The sequence below is a fragment of the Artibeus jamaicensis genome, unplaced genomic scaffold, assembly GCF_021234435.1.
Source record: "Artibeus jamaicensis isolate MK-2021 breed Jamaican fruit bat unplaced genomic scaffold, CSHL_Jam_final contig_402, whole genome shotgun sequence".
NCBI classification, from domain to species: Eukaryota; Metazoa; Chordata; class Mammalia; order Chiroptera; family Phyllostomidae; genus Artibeus; species Artibeus jamaicensis.
In genome coordinates this window covers 7,551,066-7,570,961 of record NW_026521818.1, presented here as the reverse complement: position 1 = coordinate 7,570,961, position 19,896 = coordinate 7,551,066, and positions in this window count along the sequence as shown.

Genomic DNA, 19,896 nt, shown 5'->3' with positions numbered 1-19,896 from the left:
TTTTTAGGTGGAATCTATAGGGTTTTCTATGTACACTATCATGTCATCTGCAAATAATGAGTTTTACTTCCTCCTTTCCCATTGGGATGCTGTTTATTTCTTCTACCTGTCTGATTACTGCGGCTAGGACTTCCAATACTATGTTGAATAGAAGTGGTAAAAGTAGCCTTTCTTCTCTTGTTCCTGCTCTCTAAACCAAACATTTTTTCAAGTGCTTCACTAGAGAAATAGTTGCCCGATTCAGTGCTGGAAGAATAACGTGTGGTGCTGGATCGAGAGATGATATGTGTCTTCCTAGGAAATTCTCAAGAACATTTTGACCCTATCTGTTATTTCACATTACTCACTGACTCTAGAACTTAACATTGGCAACCTATATGACACTCTTTAAGTTTTGAAAAGGGGAACCCTGTGTTCCCCATCTTGTATTCTCCATGCCTGATGGAATGTCTGATTCATTATAGGTGATTATATATATATATATATATATATATATATATATATATATATATATATATATATATATAGTGTGTGTGTGTGTGTGTGATTTTGAGCTGAACTAAATCTTACTGTAGACTAAGCATTTATTTTAATTATGCCTCTTCCCACCAAGAGTTCTGAAAAACATTTTCCCAAAATGAGAATAGTTATTAGATTCCTACTGTACTGTTTAAGTATCAAGTGGCTAGGTAGTACAGTCTCAAGTTCTTTCCTTCAATTAGCCCTTATTCTTTCTCTGCTTCCACTTCCTTTACACATTTTAGGTTCCACAAGAGAGCCACTTTCTACTAATATTAATTATTTCAAATATTTGCACTGAACTAAGCCATGTGCACTTAGCTTGGGTTCCAAATCGGTGGGATAGTCTATGTTTGAATCTTTATAATTAATATTATAGACAGCATTCTGATTTGTGTGTTATTTAGATGTGAAAATTGTCAAAAACTACTAACTCAGGCCAACCATAAAAATACAAACGTTTGGCTGTGGCGACAATTAGTACAAACTTAGTGGCTTAAAACAACAGAAATTTATTCTTTCCCAGTTCTGGAGGTCAGAAGTCAGAAATCAGGCTGAGATTGAGATGTCAGCAGGACTGTACTTTTTCTGGAGGCTCTGGGGGAGAACCCACTCCTTGCCTCTTCTAGTTATGTGACATTCCTTGGCTTGTGGCCACATCTCTCCAATCTTCAAAGCCAGCATCTTCAACTATCTCTGCCTTGTCTTCATAACCACCTCATTGGTCTTTGTGTAGTTAGTCATGTGCCACTTGATGACAAGGACACTTTCTGAGAAATGTGTTGTTAGGCAATTTGGCCATTACACAAACCTCGCAGTGTGTTTATACAGATTTAGATGATACAGCCTGTTGCTTCTATGCTACAAGCCTGGACAGCATGCTACTACACAAAACAACACGAGATTAAATCAAGTCCAAGAGAAAGTGGTGCAATAAAGAGACACAGTAAGCAAGGGATGATAAGGCTGCTGCTGGGGTAACATAGCATACAGTTTTACAGCAAACTTTTTTTAATAAGTAGAAAAAGTACACTGTAAAATAATGATGAAGTGTGGTGAATACATAAACTAGTAATATAGTCACTTATCACTATCAAGTATTATGTTCTATACATAACTGTGTGTGCTATACTTTTATACAGCTGACAGTGCAGCAGGTTTGCTTACACCAGCATCACCGCAAACATATGAGTAACACATCGTGCTACAGGGTTACTACACCTACAATGTCACTAGGCAACAGGAAGTTTTCAGCTCCATTTCAATCTTATGGGACCACTGTGACATGTGCCATCTGTCACTGATTGACACATTGTTATGTAGCACATGACAGCACCTCTCTCTGCCTCCCTCTTACAAGGATACATGTTGATGGTACTTTGGACCCACCTGGATAATCCAGAAAAACCTCCCCACCTCAAGACTGTCAATGTAGTCACATCTGCAAGGACATTCTTTCCCATATTCAATAACATTTACAGAGTTTAGGGCCTGATGTCTTTGGAGGACATTATTCAGCTTACAACATCTTCTCTACAAAAGTTTAGATAAATTAAGAATATTTTGTAGGATTCAAGTAATGGATGCTCACTAGAATCCAATAGTAGCTAATGATAAGTCTATTACATAGATCCAAGTTGATTTTTCTCCTGGTCCCTGACGTATGTCAGGGGATTAAGAGAGTTGATTTACTTGAATATAGAGTCCCAGCTCATCTTCCACAGTCCTGATGCATAGCCCTCCCCTCCAGATCAGGCCATAGTCAGCCTTTTTCACATTCCCAACCAACACACACATAGACACACACACAGTTTCACTAAGGAGTATAACAAATTTTACTGAAGACTAAAGGAGTGAAAGGGAGAGGAGAGGCACGGTAAAAAAAAAATTAGAACAAACAATAAAATTTCATATAAAAAATCCTCCTGAGACAATGTTTTCCTTCTCCTTCAGACCTGCTCCAGGCACCAAACACTTCATCACCCTTCTGTCTCTCTTTTATTCTTCTAAAATTCTCTCTATTGTCATAAGCAACTTAATTCTTACACCCAGCTTGCAAATTTCAGTCAGCAAAACAAAATCCCTGAGGTTGCCTAAACCTACATCCTCTGAAAGTAATCTGACCCAAAGCTCCCAGGCCTTGGGCAGCCCTTTGATGTCTTATACCCCTGCTGGCTGTGGTTGATCAGCTCATTGATTCAACCAACACAGCTCTTCCTGGAAAGGAATCTGCTGCTAAGAAAAAAACAAGTCTACTAATACAATCATGACAGTTAACAAATCACTGCACCTCTCTTTACAGTCCTCAGTATCTTGCTACCCAGAGAAGTTAAAATAAAAGAACCCTCTCCCTTCTTCGAAAGACTCCATACAAGTCACAAGGCCTTATAAAAACTGAAGCTTATTTCTGTTTCTCTCAAAAATAGCAACCTTATTACTTTTTCGTTATCACAGTTCCCAGTAAACATTTCTGTACTAAACACATTATTTTCTACTCAGGCTTTATGAGAGTTAAGAAGTTTTAAATGTTTAAAACATTTTTTCTGGACATTTCCTTTCATACGCTAGTAGGTTTCTAAGAGTTTTCATGAGTTCTTCAAACACGCCAAGCAGCATTGTGGATATAAAAGAATCTTGGACTTATTTCCCGGATCCAATTCTACATCTAGTTTATAACTATCTAGGAGTATAAATTTTTTCAATCGATAGTTTAGCAACCAGAAATCCATAAATGAGAAGGTTTTGCCCTTCTCAGTTGTACACGAGTCATTTCCTCCAGCTGTCTGACACATACACACTTTTTATAAAAATAAATTAAATTAGCCGAAATCTTAATATTTCTCCTAGGCCCCACAGAGGTTATAAAAATGAGTGAGACCATCCTGGCCACCGAGAAGCATTCAGGAAGGCAGAGCGCAGATCATTTAGCAGTTTACCCAATGCTGACGGAAGTGCAACACATAAAGTCACCAATAACAAATGGCTGTACTGGGAAGCTGTTTTTATCACCTGCTTTCCACATAGATTACCAGACCCATGTACTCAGGCAGTTTGAGAATGCAGCCTAGTGCCTTGGCCAGGTTCTCCATAACCTCTACCTCAGAAATAACAATAAAAGTGGGCCATTTGTTGGTTTTAGAATCCATGGGATAGATTGAAAATAGTCTTTTATTCTCCAAAAAAGGGGTGGGGGGCAAGAAGAGAAGAAGCAAGAGGCAGAGGAAAAAAAGGAAAAGGAGGAAGAAAACTGAGAGGTGTGATAGGGTTATAACCCAAAAAGAGATAGTGGTTAACAATGGTGTGTATGTAACACATTTATAAGCCCAAATCGGCACCAAAAACAACCAGGTTTGACTTGAATTCCTCATTAGCATCTGCTCAGGGGCATCTTGGGATCAAGAGCCACCAACGCTTGAAAGACACATCCTCCCCCACCACGCCCCTGCCCACCCCAGGCCGGAGGCTGGTGGGAGGCTGCTGGACCTGAAGGGGAGACAGGATCAACACTCCCTTCAGGTTCCCAAGGTGGGCAGAGTGCAGAACAGAGTCTGCATCTTCTGAAAGACACTAACCAATAGCTCTCTGGTGTGGCTTTTCCAGACTTTGGCCTTTCTAAGTCTCCCCTTCCCACCTGATATCAGGAACTTAAACGCCCTCACCAGGTGGTGGTGAGAACTCGGTGAAGAATTCTAGTCTGGTGTATACTTTCTGCTAAACTGCGTGTGAGGTTACAAATGAAACAGCTCAAGAGGATTACACAATGGCGAGCCACAGTGCAGGCCACTCTGTAGAATTTCAGAGGCGGCTGAGTTTTTCTTAGCCTCCATTCCACATGTGTGAAGAGTCTGCCTCTAACAAGGGTAACCTTGTCCAATTATTCTGGTCTCCACGTGTGGTACAGCAGCAAGATAAAGAATCAGGTCAGCCACCTTGGGAACGTTGTGGGATGGGAGGGGTGGGTTGTAAACAGGAAGCCCATGCATATGTCTGACGGTCTCTAAAAATGAAAATGCCTTTGGCTTTTCGCTCAAGCATTCCAGAAGCTGCAGCTCTGAACAAGGACATGGCAGGAAGTCATCAGGGCTGACAGCTCTGGGGAGCAGAGCAGAACATTGTGAAAACACGTTCTCTATTCTCACAGAGAAAAACAGGATGCCTCATGACGGTGGGACTGCATCCCAGAGCAGAAGGGGTGCCTGCAAGGCGCTGCTGTTTGCTGGCCTGCCGTGAAGGGCGCTGGCAAAGATGAAAGGTATTTTCCATCCCGCAGCAGAGAGAAGCCCATCTGTTATCCTGCCCAGCGGGCGCAGCGCCAGGGAAATCCTTCATGAAGGAGAAGCCTCCTGCCAGAGTTCCCTGGAAACACTCCCCAGACGATCCCGCCCACGCACGAGCCCCCACTCTTCCCAGCCTGCTTTTGTGTGTTTTTCCTTTTTATTATAGCTCCACAGAGCGAGGCAGAGAACAGTCCCTGTGATTTAAAACTAGCAGGAGGATCTGTCTTCAAAGCTGTCATAAATTTTTATGATTTTAGCCCTAGAACAGCCCTGACTGCCTCCATTCAAACCCACACAAACAAGGGTGGTGTCCTGTAGACAAACCAATGCAAAGTAGAAGCCAGCCAAAGCTTTCTCTGTGCTATAAAGCAAAGACCCTCCAAAGAGCACTGAGAAAGGTGATCTGAATAGAAACAGGGTTGCTAGGGCTGATGACGAGGCTGCTGCCATGGTCATCTGTACAGCTGATGGACAGGTTTCACTGAACGGGAGCTGAAATGACAGCTGCAGGACCTGGGGCAAGAAGGACCTGCCTCCCTTAGGCCCCAGAAGGGAGAGGGAGCCAGGTACATAGAGCCCTGTGCACCCAATAGATTCAACAGTGAGCCCCCAAAGCAGGAGGAATGGGCAAATGCCCTCTAGGTCAGGCCACCCAAGACACACTTAGCTTTCCTTTGGAGGCATGCATACTCACCTCTAGTCTGTCTTGGGATCTTCGCAAAATGACTATAGCTTCTCTGCCCTTTGGTTTTGGGAATACAGAAACGTATCCACTCCACCCACTTGTAAAGCTCTGCTCTCTTTGTGCTTCTCTTCAAGAGGTAATTCATATTTTTCCTGACCCAATTTGTTCTTTGGGGAACGTTGGAGAGCTTTCTGAAATGAGCTAAATGAGCCCCAGGTTTGCCTCCACAGATCACACTATCAGTCTGTTGCAAGCAGCTCTGCCTCCTCAGCTGAGGCCAATTATCTGATGCTTCTCTGCAAAAGTGACAAGGACCCAGCCAGTGCCCACCCCAAACTTGTGGGACAATGGGCACGTGAACCAGGAAGACTCTGCTAGGTCCTTCCCCCAACCTTTAGAAGTCACTGGCTTGTGCCCTGAGTCACGGTGTTGAATGGCACTTTCTTCTTTCTCCTGTGGCTGCAAATGTTGTTAATGATCCAGCGAGAGGAAAGACCTGAGCTAAGCTGCTTCCAGCAGGGACACGAGCATAGAGCAGCAGCGCCATCCTTCCCTTACTTGAAGAACTACAGGGGAGAAAGGAAAACAAACCTCGGTGGATAAGTTAGTAGTCTTTTTAGTTGTCCTTCCATCTGAAATGCAGAAAGAAAGAAATTATGTAGCTCACTGTATAACCGTCACATAAAACGAGAAGATTTGTACTCATTTTTCATTGCATCTAATCCATGCAAGCAAGCACTCAGGATGTTCTGGTAGTAAAAACTACAAAAATATTTTCAGCCTTTTAGTTTTCAGCATTTCGATGATTTACAAAGATGAGAATAGTTGTATAATGGACAGATCTTCCCTTTATTTGTTCCTGTGTGGACACAGACTCTTATGCTACTGAAGGAAAGTGCTCAAAGAACAGAATTCATCCTTTTACAGAAATTATGATTTCAGTTCCATCACTGCAAGCACAATATATTTTTGTATGAGTAGCCAAGCCAACCCACAGCCATAGTGGTCTTTGGTATGTGGCACATTACCTTTTCAAAAAGAAAATCTGTGAGTGGAGAAGTCAAAAGAAGAGTGTTTGTGTTACAGTGTAGACCAGCTCGACAAGGTTCCACCAAAATGACAGATCCCTAAAACTACCAGTCAGAGGTCTTTCTCCAAGTCTGTGGAGAAGCACAATTGATGAATTGTTCCCCAGGAAACAAGAAAGAGCACGTGCTGTGCAGGGGAGAAAAGTCCCTTCTGAGACACATAATGAGTAGGAAGAACATACTGGTAAACATTTGCAAGAGACCAAAAAGAAATTCCCTAGTGCAAACAAATACCTGCAAGCAGTTCATGTTGGGTCAGAGACTAGAACCCAGGTCTCCTAACCCAACAGCTCTCTTAGTTGCATGTCAAGCTTCCTCCGAAAACCACCTGACCTCCTTCTGCCAGTGCCTGCTCTGCCTCCTTCGTCCTGCTGAGGGGACCAACAGCAGGTGTGCACCCCTCCCCCACCCCCATCCAACTGAACTGTTTATCCCACAGGGCCTACCTCAGGCCTGACCTGCCTATTAAGCTTACTGCCATCTCTCTCTCTCTCCTCTGCAAGTAATTATGTCCTTCCTATTTGGCTTTTATTCTGTACTCTCCTGTGACCTCTCTGATATTGTCACCAGCTAAATACCTACATACAGCCGCCATACATAAAACTTGACTGCTGCTTTACACCTCTCTTCCCCTCTAGACTACAAGCTTCTTCACAGCAAAATATATTTTTATCTCTATGTCATATTAATACCTAACACAGTGTTCAATCAACAATACTGATTAAATAAACAGAATATTCTTATTTGCTTAGTTGTTTTGGTATTTCACTTTTTACCAGTGTATGCATTCTCTCTCCCAACTTTGATGCAAATTTTTAGTTCTTTGAATTCAAGAGTATTTTATTTGAAAAGTCAGGGGCGATTGTGAGATGAATATTTTATATCTCAGATTCTTTTACAAAAGTCTGAGTGTCCCCACAAGCTCCCCCTGAATTCTGCCACTACCCCAAGTACTTCTCAACTCTGATGCTATGGTGCCTGGATGGACTTGGTCCACTCAGGTGGCTCCAGAGAGGACTGTGGCAACGGTGCACCAGGATCAGTCAGTGCAGGATACTGCCTATCCCAGAGCAGCAGGGCTTTCCACTCAGGTGAGCAGAACGCCATCCCTTACCCCTGCGGTGTGGCAACTGCATCGCTGAAGAAGCACAGTGGAACAAAAAACCTGGATGTGGGCGCTTGCTCATTCCCTCATCCCAACTATAATGACATTTCTGCACACAGAAAGGGGCGGTCCTCTGCAGAAAGGAGGTTGGAAAATGGGGCTGCTTTAGTAATATTTCCCAATTAATTAATTTATCTTCAAGTTTACTCATAGTGTTATTGTTCTATAAATTGTTTTGGTTCAAAAGAGTCAGAAAAAGAATTACACATAGCTGCCCTCATTTATTATGCTTTTCCCATGGAAGGCACATTTCAAAGGATTTCACATATTTTATCTCATTTAACACATTGACCAGCTCTGTTGTGTTCTAGGGGAAACTGAGGCACAACCTTGTTTGAGATGACGTGGCAAATAAGTGGTAGCAAGTCCTTAATTGCCTCACTTGCTAGGCTGAAAGCTCCGTGAGAGCAGATCTCCATGAAGAATTATGGTGTGTGTATGTGTGTGTGTGAACTGGGAGCAAAAGCTAATTAATATGTTCAACAAATTATTACTCATTAAAAGAAAGGATAAATGAATGAGGTAAAATGGTTGTCTCAAGAGTAGAAAGACTGAGAGTTCGTAGATCAACGTTTGGCCAATTTTTATTTTGAATTTTGACAATAATTTCTCAGCTTCCATACTTCTACAATTTTCATTAATTACATAAAGAAAGTTAGAGTTGACTTGTTTTTTTTCCAGCCATCATAGGACATGAATAAAGGAACCTACACTGTCCAAAATTTCAATCCCTTCCTGACCAGGGAGCAAGGAGCCTCTGGGCCCTGGGGGTTAGGAGAGCACAGAAGTTGGATCCATTCAGAAAACACGAGAGCTACAGCAGCAGAATCCATCTTACTCTCATCTAGCCTGCCTCCTAGCTTCGAGCACAGAAATGCCTAAATCAACCCACACCTTTATACGAGAAGTCCAGCAACGGTAAGCCTTGTCCTGCAATTCCAATTCTCATAAAGTTGAAAGAGACTCTCGGAGATCAACAGCTATTCATTTATTCATCAAATATGTAAAAAGTTGGGTGAACACTTTTTCCCATGAATGTAAAAGTTAGGTGCTCTTTTTAAATAGCTGTAAACTTACTTGCAAAGCAAGAAAGGCCTATGATAAAGACATCCTATTCTTTCAACCTCCAAAAATTTAGAAAATATTTTAATAGTATTTGCAATATATATTCTGTGTCTCTTGCTAAAGAACACTAATGGTTGCTCACTGTAGTTGTGCAAGGTGGAAACACCATGTGTTGTGGACAGAGCATGCTCTGGGTCTGTGGAATTTAACTTAGCTCTAATCACTCCCTCCAGAAACAACATTACTCCTCTTGGATGTCCTGGGATTTTACTATTACTTTCACTGAAAGCACTCTGAGAAAGAACTACAACTCCTCATTGGAAATGACAGATAAACAGTTCAAAACTTGGTGGCCTAGCACTAAAGCTATCATGAATTAGGCCATCTCATTCAACAAACCCAGTTAGTAAGAGATTCCTATTCAGAAATCTTTCCAATTTTCAGGTCAATGTAAATCAGACTAACCTACATTCACTAAGAAATGAATGTCAACTAAAAAATGTTCTTTTCATGACAATAAGTCCACCTTAATTAGTTTTGTACTAAGCTGATGCAGGCCATTCACATTTAGCTCTGAAAGACAGCAGGCAGTCTTCTCATGACGGCCTATAAACTACCCCATAATCACTACTTACGCTTTTAGTCACTACCACAGAGGCCACCAGGCAGTGCCACCTAATTATGCAAGGCCTGTGGTATCTACAAGGCACTTTTACAACTTCCCACAGACATACCCAGGTGCAGAGCTACATGGTGACATGTGCCCATTTTATTCATCAACTTTTATCAAAGATGCAGATATACACATATCCACGAGGCTGGGGGTGGAAGCAGAGCTGACGGACAACAGTATTCAAATTCCCCTTTAGGATGAGTTATTTCCCAGAAGTCCCCTCACTCCTTCCAATGCCAGTGCCCTGCTGGCAGGCTGCCTCCCCTATTCTCAGGCCTGGCTATCAGTGGGCATCCTTTCCCCAAAAGCTGGGGCCCAGGGCTCCAAGTTTTCATCAGAATCAATGGCAGGATAAACAGAATTTCATTCCGATCACTTCTCTGACCACAAAGGAAATTTAATACCTGAGTTTTAGAAATTTCAACCCCATCATCCAATATAAAAATGTCAGCCTTTGCCAATTTACAGAGAAAAAAAATAAAATGATTCTGAATGACAAAAAGGTTCATAAGCATAAAAATTTAATTAATTTTTGTTTAACAGATGGACACCAGTTTCAAAAAACTCTCTTGAATTTGCAATTGGGTTTGAGTGATAAGAAACATAATAACTACTTGTGCCTGAAAGATGAGAGTAAATGTCAAATAATATTAATGGAATGAAAAAAATGCTATTGAGAGAAAAAAAGATATTTTCTTTGTTGGATGTGCTGTACATAGAAAATAGTAAATAATATCAGGAGTAAGAAAGTATTTGAAAGCCCATGGTAAATTGCAAATGCTATTCCAACGAATGTATTATGGTGCTAATGCAAAATATATGCTATAATATTTTGAAAATTAATAACTTTATCCTACACTCGGTTTTCAAGAAGTAAAAAGGAAGTACCTAAAGAATGTGAATACTTAGGAATAAAACGTAGTTGATGTAGGGGTTTTCAATTATCTATGCCTAATCTCTTTCTTTTAACCTATTGATGGCTAGTTCTTTTTCTTTTTTTTTTTTTCCTTTTATTTGTATTTGTTGATGTCACTTCCACTCCTCAACTTTAACAGCAATCCTTTAAATTACACTCTCTTGAGGGTCTGGAAAATCCTTCAGTCCTCTAGAGTGAGATGCAGTTTACTCTGGGACACCTGGGTTTTCTGCCAGTCACTAATCACAATGATCATTATAACCTTCCAAAAATATGGGCCTCTTTTTATATAAATCATGTTAAAGGGCAGGATCAGAATGGTTTTTAAAGTAATTGGTTTTCCAATTAAAAATACAGTCTCCTATGCTAAAAAGTCACAAGGTTGAAATTCATCCTGTCAAAATAGTCCTCAGCTCTCGATAAAATTTGTATTTTTAGCTCTGACAAATGTTAATTGAAACCAGTATTAGAAACATTGGTGGACCAGTGAACTTGGCATTTGTAAGCTCTCCCACTACAATAGGTATATAAACTGAGAAGCCATCTTCCATACTGCACCAATTTTGGAAATCAGTTTCTTAGGGGCAATATGAATCACAACATTGCAAGGCAATTTAGTGATTTAATAACAGAGGCTGGATGAGGAAACTGATGGTTTTGGTTCTCAATTAGCTTCTCGTGTCTCCTTCCAAAGTTTCTCTGTGTAAATGAGATCAAATATCCATACATATTCTTGTCCTCTTCACTTTAAAACAAAAGATTGCACACTTATACACATTCTTCTGAACCTTGCTTTTCTCGTTTAACAATCTTTGACATCTTTCCATATCAGTATTAGTTCTTCTTTCTTCCATACAGCCGTATAACATTCTATAGTATAGATGTATCAAAATCCATTTAACCAATTTCCTATTGGGTTGCTTCCAAACTTCTATTGTACAAACAATGCATCAGTGAATATCTTTTTACATATGTCTTTTCACATATGAAGGGTGAATTCTCAGAAATTGGACTGATCTAAAGGCACATGTATTTGACAGATATCACAAACTGAACCTTCACAGGGTTTGTGCCAGTTTACTTTTCTCCCAGTCCCAGTTTCAGAGACTAGGAAGACTGCAGCCCAGAAAGATCAGATCACCTAGTTAATTCACCCAACTGGTTGGCAACTGTGTGGCTCTGACACCTAAGTCTCCTAGCCTCACAGCAGTGCTCCTATTCACCTGCGCATTTCCAAATGTGAAGCGCCCAGCAGTGACCTCCAGGAATCCAGCCGGAAGTCTCCGAAACCTCCTGCGAAAAGACCAGTTTGGGAAGACTAGGCACACTTCCTAATCTGCTTCTTCTAATCCAGCTGCAGTACACAAGTGATCCTACCAGAGGGGGAAAGAAAGGGAAAAAAGAAATGCTTGAACAGAAGGTGAGAAAAAGGAGAAAATAAAGCAGAGCAGGAGCAATAATATAAAAGTCACCTTGTGCTATGAAACAGATTGACTGTATTAGTATGTGTCTACAAAAATAGCAACCTCATTAACAAATGCAGTAGTAATTTGCATTTTTAGACATTTAAGAACCTAGTTGATTTAATAAAGTCTCCATCTCTTGCGATCCAAGTTGGTTTTACCATCATCCTTTAAACAGCAGCTCACAAAAATTAAAGCCAGTAGATACATTTTGGAAGCCGTAAAACTCCATATGTACAGACCATTAAGAGGCTTATTTGTTTGCTTGATCTGCCTCTCACTCTGGCCTCTTAAATCCTTGACTGCTTCATACTAGCTTATCAAGAGTCAGCTCCCTTGATGATAGGTAGTTTAGCTAACAGACACACAAAAAAAAGCCATAAAATGCCCAATCTCCTGCCACATCCAAATACCTTCGCCCATCTGGTTCTGCTCAAGTCCAAAGCTAAGGGTATGAAGAGTGAATTTCTTTCTGGTCAAAGAGAATTGAAAGTAAATGCTGAGTGTTTTACAAAAAGGAGGAATTTAGCAAATACTGGTTAAAAAGGTCTGTAAAGCAATCAAAAATTACACATCATTATTAGCAGCCAACATTGGTCTAAAAAATGGAGCACTATCAGTTGACAATTATCAGGAAGTAGGAAAAAGAAAGGTGAGAGAGTTGACTTCATTGACTGCTGATTGCCTAGGTTTACAAAACTCAAAAGATTATGTAAACTAAAATGCGGATGGCATTCATCCAACAGGAGTTAATGCCCCAAATCCATCTGAGCCTCTAGCCAGCCCCAGTAAGCCCTATGAACTTGGGAAGACTGAGACGTAGGGAGGTACAGAGGTGGCATAGTCCCCACAGTTCAAGGTGGGGAAGACATCCCAGTGCGACGGGCAGCACAGCAGCCTCTGCACGGCTGGCTACAGATCCAGTGCTCAGAGAGAGCGCCTCGAGCAAATGAAACAACTCGAAACATCGCGCCATGTCTACAGATCCAGTGCTCAGAGAGAGCAACTCGAGCAAATGAAACAACTCGAAACAACGCGCCACAACCAAAACCACCCGATATTCCCAAGTGAAAAACAAATACTATAAAGCTTACAAAATGTTTTTTTCAATCTGTAACACAGTAATTGTAAAATAATTCAGAAGGCCATGCCCCTTCCCTCTTCTTTACCCATTCCACCATTCACACAGCTAAGCTGCACAGTGAGGGTTATGACTTCGATGGGAATTTTGTAGCTAATTTTACATTCTCCAGGTTTTAGACCCCCAAAATACCTGGCTTAAATATTATGCATGTTCTAGTTTGAATAACTAATTCAACTAGCTGTTATTCCTCACTTTGATGAACAGAGGATAAGGGAAAATGCAAAATTTAACACATGCACAGGAGGTGTTAATTTCTTAAGGTATCAACCAGTCAAAGAAAAGCAAGTAAGTTGCCTGCCCTCTCTGTATATAAGGATCAACATATGGCTTTGCAGTGGTGAGACCTTTTTATGTGTGGTGTGTGGAATTTTTCCTATTTCTTTATGGTCACATAAACTTTCACACCTTTCATATAAATAGCTTGAAAATCATCTTGCAGAGTTTTATTCCATTAAATATTTAAATAATGCAATTTACTCATTATACCTACATTGGTTTTTAGGTGTGTAGAATACATAAGGTCTCTGTTGTTCAGTCACTCCATTGCTTTTAAAAACTTCAACAAAAAAGCAGATTTTAGAACAAGCTGTTTAGTCCAATGTATATAAAAAATTAATAAAAATAAAAATTATGTGTTGACACATGTGTATGCAAATAAAAGAGAACCGTGTAGAATAAAACAGTGGAAACATTACCAGCGGACCCTCCTGATAAAAGAAGTGAAACAACTATAAGGGGGAAATGGTCTTCACTATACTTTGGTCATTGGTTGAGTTTTTAATAGAGTGCAAATGTATTTATGTATTATCTGTAGGAAATGATCTAAAATAAAACTGAGCCCTGGCTGTTGTAGCTCAGTGGATTGAGCGTGGGCCTGCGAACCAGACAATCGTGGTTTGACTCCCAGTCAGGGCACATACCTGGGTTGCAGGCCAGTTCCCTGCAGGCCAATTCCCAGCAGGGGACGCACAAAAGGCAACCATACATTGATGTTTCTCTCCCTCTCTCTCCTTCCCTTCCCCTCTAAAGATAAATAAATAAAATCTTAAAAAATAAAATAAAATAAAACTGAGTATTTGATTAAATTTCAATTATAAAATAAAGTTATGGTCTACACTGCAAAATCTCGATGCTGCATTGTACTCCCCTCAGAGTCAAAACCTGCCAGAAAAACTTGCTTTTGCATGTAGAGATATCATTTGTGTCAAAGGGGAGACTCCAAGAAAAATCTTTTTGTGTAGATGTTCAGAAAAGTTCAGCTGCTACAAACATTGGCTGCTTTTGTGACTTGTATTTTCCTGCAGTGAAAGAGGAATATTACCCATCTTAAGTGCTTTCCACTTATCTCTTGTTTTTGCACAACAGAGATTCTGTACAATCAATTCCAATCAAGTTTGTTCCCTTGTCCTTTTTAAAGAATAAAGAATGTTCTTTTTCAAAGTCAATATCTTTGTGCTATTAACCTTTGAGCATCCCTTTGCCAGCACCACACATCGGATTGAATTCTGATCACTCACCCTCGACCTATCACTCCTCTCCTATTGCTTGCCCTGGCTCTTCCCCAGGCTTTCCAAGCAGCTAGCCTGCAAACATTGGCAAGCACACACACGCTGCTCCGAGACAACAAGCCCTGAAAAGCATTTCCTTGTATTGGAAATGAGAAAATGTACTGTTTTTCTCTTCCAAGAATATAAATTAAATTGAAAAATCCTGTAGGCCACCATCTAATTCAATTCAAGTGGGGTTCACTGAGTCTTGTGATGTGGAAGACACTCTGATGGAAACTGTGGCACTTACAGTGACAAGATAATAATCCTGTTCTCAAGCAGCTTCCAGTCTAGTAAAACCTAACCCGCACACTTCAGCCTCTCTCCCTTCTATTAGAATGTATCTGCTCTTAGAACCTTCGGAGGTTGTTTATTTTTTTTAACTGTGGTAAAACATACATAACATAACATGTACCGTTTTAACAATATTTATGTATATAATTCAGTAGCATTAATTACATTCACAATGCTCTGCAATCATCACCATTATCTATTTCCAGAACTTTTTCCTTTTTCCAAACATAAATCATGTACCCATTTAACAAAAACTTCCCATTTCCGCTCCCCTCAGCCTCTGGTCACCTCTATTCTACCTTATGTCTCTATGAAATTGTCTATTTTGGGTACTTCGTATAAGTGGAATCATACAATATGTGTCCTTTTGTGTCTGCTTCTTTCATTTAGCCTAATGTTTTCAAGTGTATCCGCTTTGCAACATCTATCATAATTTTATTTCTTAAGGCCAAGTAATATTCCATTGCATGGATATACCACATTTTGTTCATCTGTCCATCTGTTAATGGATACCTGAGTGACCTTTTGACTGAAGACTTTTTATTAAGTAAATCTTTTTCAGACTTGTACAAACTCTGCATTTGGTTTGGTTGGAAAGACTCAGAGCAGTCTTTTTTAAGCCTCCTCCGTCTCTCTACTAGGATTACAATCCTCTGCAGAATAAAAGCACATCACAGAGGAGTAACACCATGTGTGGGGCAGGCTCCAGTTTTAACAGGGCACAGCTTCTGCTAAGACTGACAGGTCCACCTTCCAAACACGCACACACATGCGCACACTCATGCTCATGCTCCCACAGTTGTTCTTGTCCAGTGGAAGGAAGGCATGTTGGACTTTGTTTCATGACTAAAGAAGAGAGATCTTTTCTATTGGGCTATTAGGCCAGGAAATGTTTCAGAGAAGAGTAAAAAGGATAGTGTGCTATCTGTTTCTCATCAAGCCTCCTGGGTTTGAAGGCTATTATTAAAGAAACAGGACTATAACACAGGATATTGTTTAGAGATTTTTCTGTGAGATTTGCAGTATAAGCAGAGTTGCTTCAAGGCCTGAATGACAGTGTGCCTCAGAGCTGGGAGGCCCTCTTACCTCTGAAACATCCAGCACTAAGGATTCTGGACACTCTATCCCTGGCAGGGGTGGCATTGTCACTCCTCGTCACAGCCTGTGGGCCACAGAGAGTTAAAGCAAGAGCAGGATGTGCCACGGGGCCCACAGGGGACAGTCTGTGTGCGGACATGTGAGGCATCTTTGGGGGAATTATTGGTAAACACTCTGAGGAGAAATGTGACTCTGTGATTGTGTGCAGGGACTATTGCCTGATACTATTCTGTCATTCATACAAGTAGAACTGCCTCCAGGTCTATTTTACTTGTGATTCTGGCATTTAACCACCAAATTCTGAGCCTTCGTGAATCTCAGTAAATGTTTATAGAAACCTTCTGAGAAAACTGTGGGTCCCAATGCCAGCAATATAAAGGTCATTATCTTTCAGAGTTCTGTAAGAAATCTGCCCTAAATGACAATGTGGAAACCAGCTGTTGATAGTATTTGCCATGTGAAAAATAGTGGGCATGCTGAAGATGGTGTCAGCAGCAACATAGCACATTGGAGTGTGATAAACAATGATTTACAAATTTAAAAGATGGCAACATGGGGCTCTATAGAGACATGACCTTAAAGAAACAGCCAACCTGTTTCCATGAGAGACATACCACATATGTCAAATATAAGGTGAGGTATATTCTCAAACTACTTCTTACTAAAGGAATGACTTTATATTCAAGACTAGATGATAGGACATTCTATTTATTATTTTATTTTATTTGTTTATTGAACACATATAATTAGCAAGGGTGGGCAAGGTCATCCTGTGGTTATTAATCAGCACCACAGTTTTTGGTGGCTTAGCACAGCTTGTTATTTCTTGTTCACACCACACACCCCTCATAGGGTGACAGATCTCAGCATCTGAGATCACTCAGCATGGTCACTCAGGAGCCCAGGACAGTAGAGGCTCCGTCACCTGGTAACTGCACCATGTGGAACATGTGGCTCATCAGCAACAGTAGTAGGACCTTGCACATGGACTTTCCCTGCCTTAACTAGGAAAGGACACAATAACCACCTCTCATGCTGCATTGGCCACATCTCCTCACTAGATTTCATCTCCTTGAAAGCAGGCTGGGAAGCGCAGGATGAGAAAGGTAGTATTGACTGGTCATTGTGCAGTCTCTGCCATTACACTAATGTGTCATATTAGTCTGACATTCCCTAGGTCAATAGCACTTTGGAATATATAATAGAGTTCAGTTGACAAAATTGGCTTAAAAAGGGGGAATAATAAATTTTATGCAAATTAAGTTCATGTTTTTAGAAAACAAATTTTTTAAAGATCACTTAAAAGCAACACAATGCATGGTTACATTATATGGATCACAACGATACACCGAGAGTAAATTTTAACAATAAGTCAATGTTACATAAATGAGTACTTACCACCTGAGACCGAGTGTCCAGACATGGATGGAGGAAGACGATCCCTTCGGTAACTAAGGCTGATGTGAAAATGTTGTATGCTGGGAAATACGAGCCTAGAAAAAAATTTTCTAAATTGATCTCATTTTACATATGTATTTTTAAATTTATAGTACAAATAAATATCATAACTAAAGAATTGGCCATTTAATCAAGATTCCTAATTCATATACTCAATTTGGCCTTATAAATCTTTTTCAATTCTTTTAATAATGGTAAATATCACCTTAAATTGGTGTTGTACAATTTATAAAGAGGGTGACAGACACTGCCAAAGAGCTTTCTAATAAATTAAAGTAGCAGCAATATGTACTTAAGTCCATTAGTAACTGCTGAAATTCACCTGAAGAAGTTGTAAAATAAGCTTATAGTCTGAGCCACACAACCTCATACTAACTGTACAACGTCTTGAATTATTGGCCCTCTGCTATACTTCATACTGCTGAATCCTGCCTCCCCAAATGACTGGAAATGGGCAGGAGTCGGGTCTGATCTAGTTCAATCATCTTTTTATCCCAGCAGCCCTGGCGCCGGCACCAGCCTGGGTGCAGAGCAAGCCTGTTCTATTAATATTTCTGAGGCAATTGCAGTGGTTGCTCCTGACACTTGGACAATCAGCAACCCATGCAGCCTCAGCCATTTGGGATAATGAATGAATTTCTAATTAGGTGGTCAAACTTTGATTGCCAAGTAATTTAGAAATGCCAAAGTGGCACATATTTTTACTATCCTCATTATAGATCTCTTCCACCTTCTCATCTAACATTTATCTCAGCGTATTTTACTTGTCCCCAAAATTCACCCTCCCGAGTAGATAATCTTCTCAAAAAGGACCAAAAGGGGGAAAGAAATGAATATTTTTAGCAGTGACTCAGCAAGTTTTTGGTTTTTCAATTAGAAGGTACAGAAAAAAAATCCAAGTACATTTTTCAATCAAAATAAACCCATTTGATTTCTGTGACTAAGCAAGATAAATCACATTCAGTACAAATCATCCTGTTAACATGAACAGATTTTTTTCCATTTATCAATATTTTCTCAACTTACCAATGCTTGGTTCATTTGAATAATCTGAGATACATTTCTTTAGAAACTGTAAGATCTAAGGACATCTCCAAAAGAAAGAGGCAGAGAAAGAATACAGCTTAATAAACACCATACATGCTAAATACTGTTGAAAACTCCATGTAGTAATCTATGGGTTTGCCCTTCTGTTTACCTAAGGCAGGGAAGAGAATTTTGGTCATTAGGAGAGCACCCAATTCTTTCTGCCTACATATATTCTCTCTACTCCAGGAAAGAAATTAGACCTTCCAGAGAAATTCATTGGTCCAAACGTTGCCAAGGATGAGTGATAATATAAAAGCGGAAAGAGTCTGGTGCTGAATGGGATGTGCCTGGGACCTTATCCCAATCACATTATTTACTAACCATGGGACTCTGGACAACCAACTCGGCCTCCCTGAGATTCATCTTTCATCTAAAATCTAGAAACAGGGTTATCAGATAAAATATAGGACATCTAGAATAAATTCAAGGTTTAGTTAAACAATGAATAATCTTTAGTATAAATGTCCCATGCACTAACTACTAGTAAAGTATATTTGCAATATCATATAATTGCTCATATGAAATGCAAATTTAACTGGACATCCTCTACTTTTATTTGCTATGTCTGGCAACCCTACAAAGAAATAATTCATGTTCATAGCATTCAGATGAAGATTCAATAAGACAAGTCTTTATTTTCTAGAAACAGCACCAGTGAGCTTTTCAATTATTTTAAATCTTAATAGTGACATTAGTTCAGTGAAGGATGCAAAGTTACTATCTTCATTTTCCAAGTTAGCAAAAAGATGAAAACTCAGGAATGTGTCCCAAGTTACACAGTTGTAATGACAGAGCCAAGATTCAAGGAAAGCTGTTTAATAGTGAAGCCCAGAAACTTAGCTAGCATCTTACAACAGTAGGTTCTGAAACTTGAGCAGGCCTCAGAATCATCAAGACGGCCTGTTAAAGCACAGATTACTGGGCTCCAAACCTGAGATTCTGATTCAGCAGCTCTGGGTAGGGCTTGACAAGCTATACTTTTCACACAGTCCCAGGCACTGCTGAGGCTGTGGGTGCAGGGATCATGCTTTGAGGACCAGCCTTCAGTGGCAGTACAGTGCAGCAACAGCAGCACTGGCTCCTGTACAATGACAGCTACACACCACCATGCATCAGGAGCCACCAAAGAACCCAATGCTCCATTACAGCTTCCTGTTTTCTTAAAAAATTGTTATGGAGTAAAAGGTAATGTGTAACCCATAAGCATTATAACCTTGTGAGGCCACGGAATGCCTTGCTCCCTTTCTCCTCTGACTCTAAAGTCTCTGGGGAATTTCTCTCTACCTTTGTCCCTGGAGAGGGTACCGTCCCACAAAGGGAACCAGTCACTGGAACACTCACCACTGGAAAGTAATCAAAACACTACTTTACTTAGTCTCTCACTGTCCCTGAAAAATGTATTCAGTGGGGAAAGT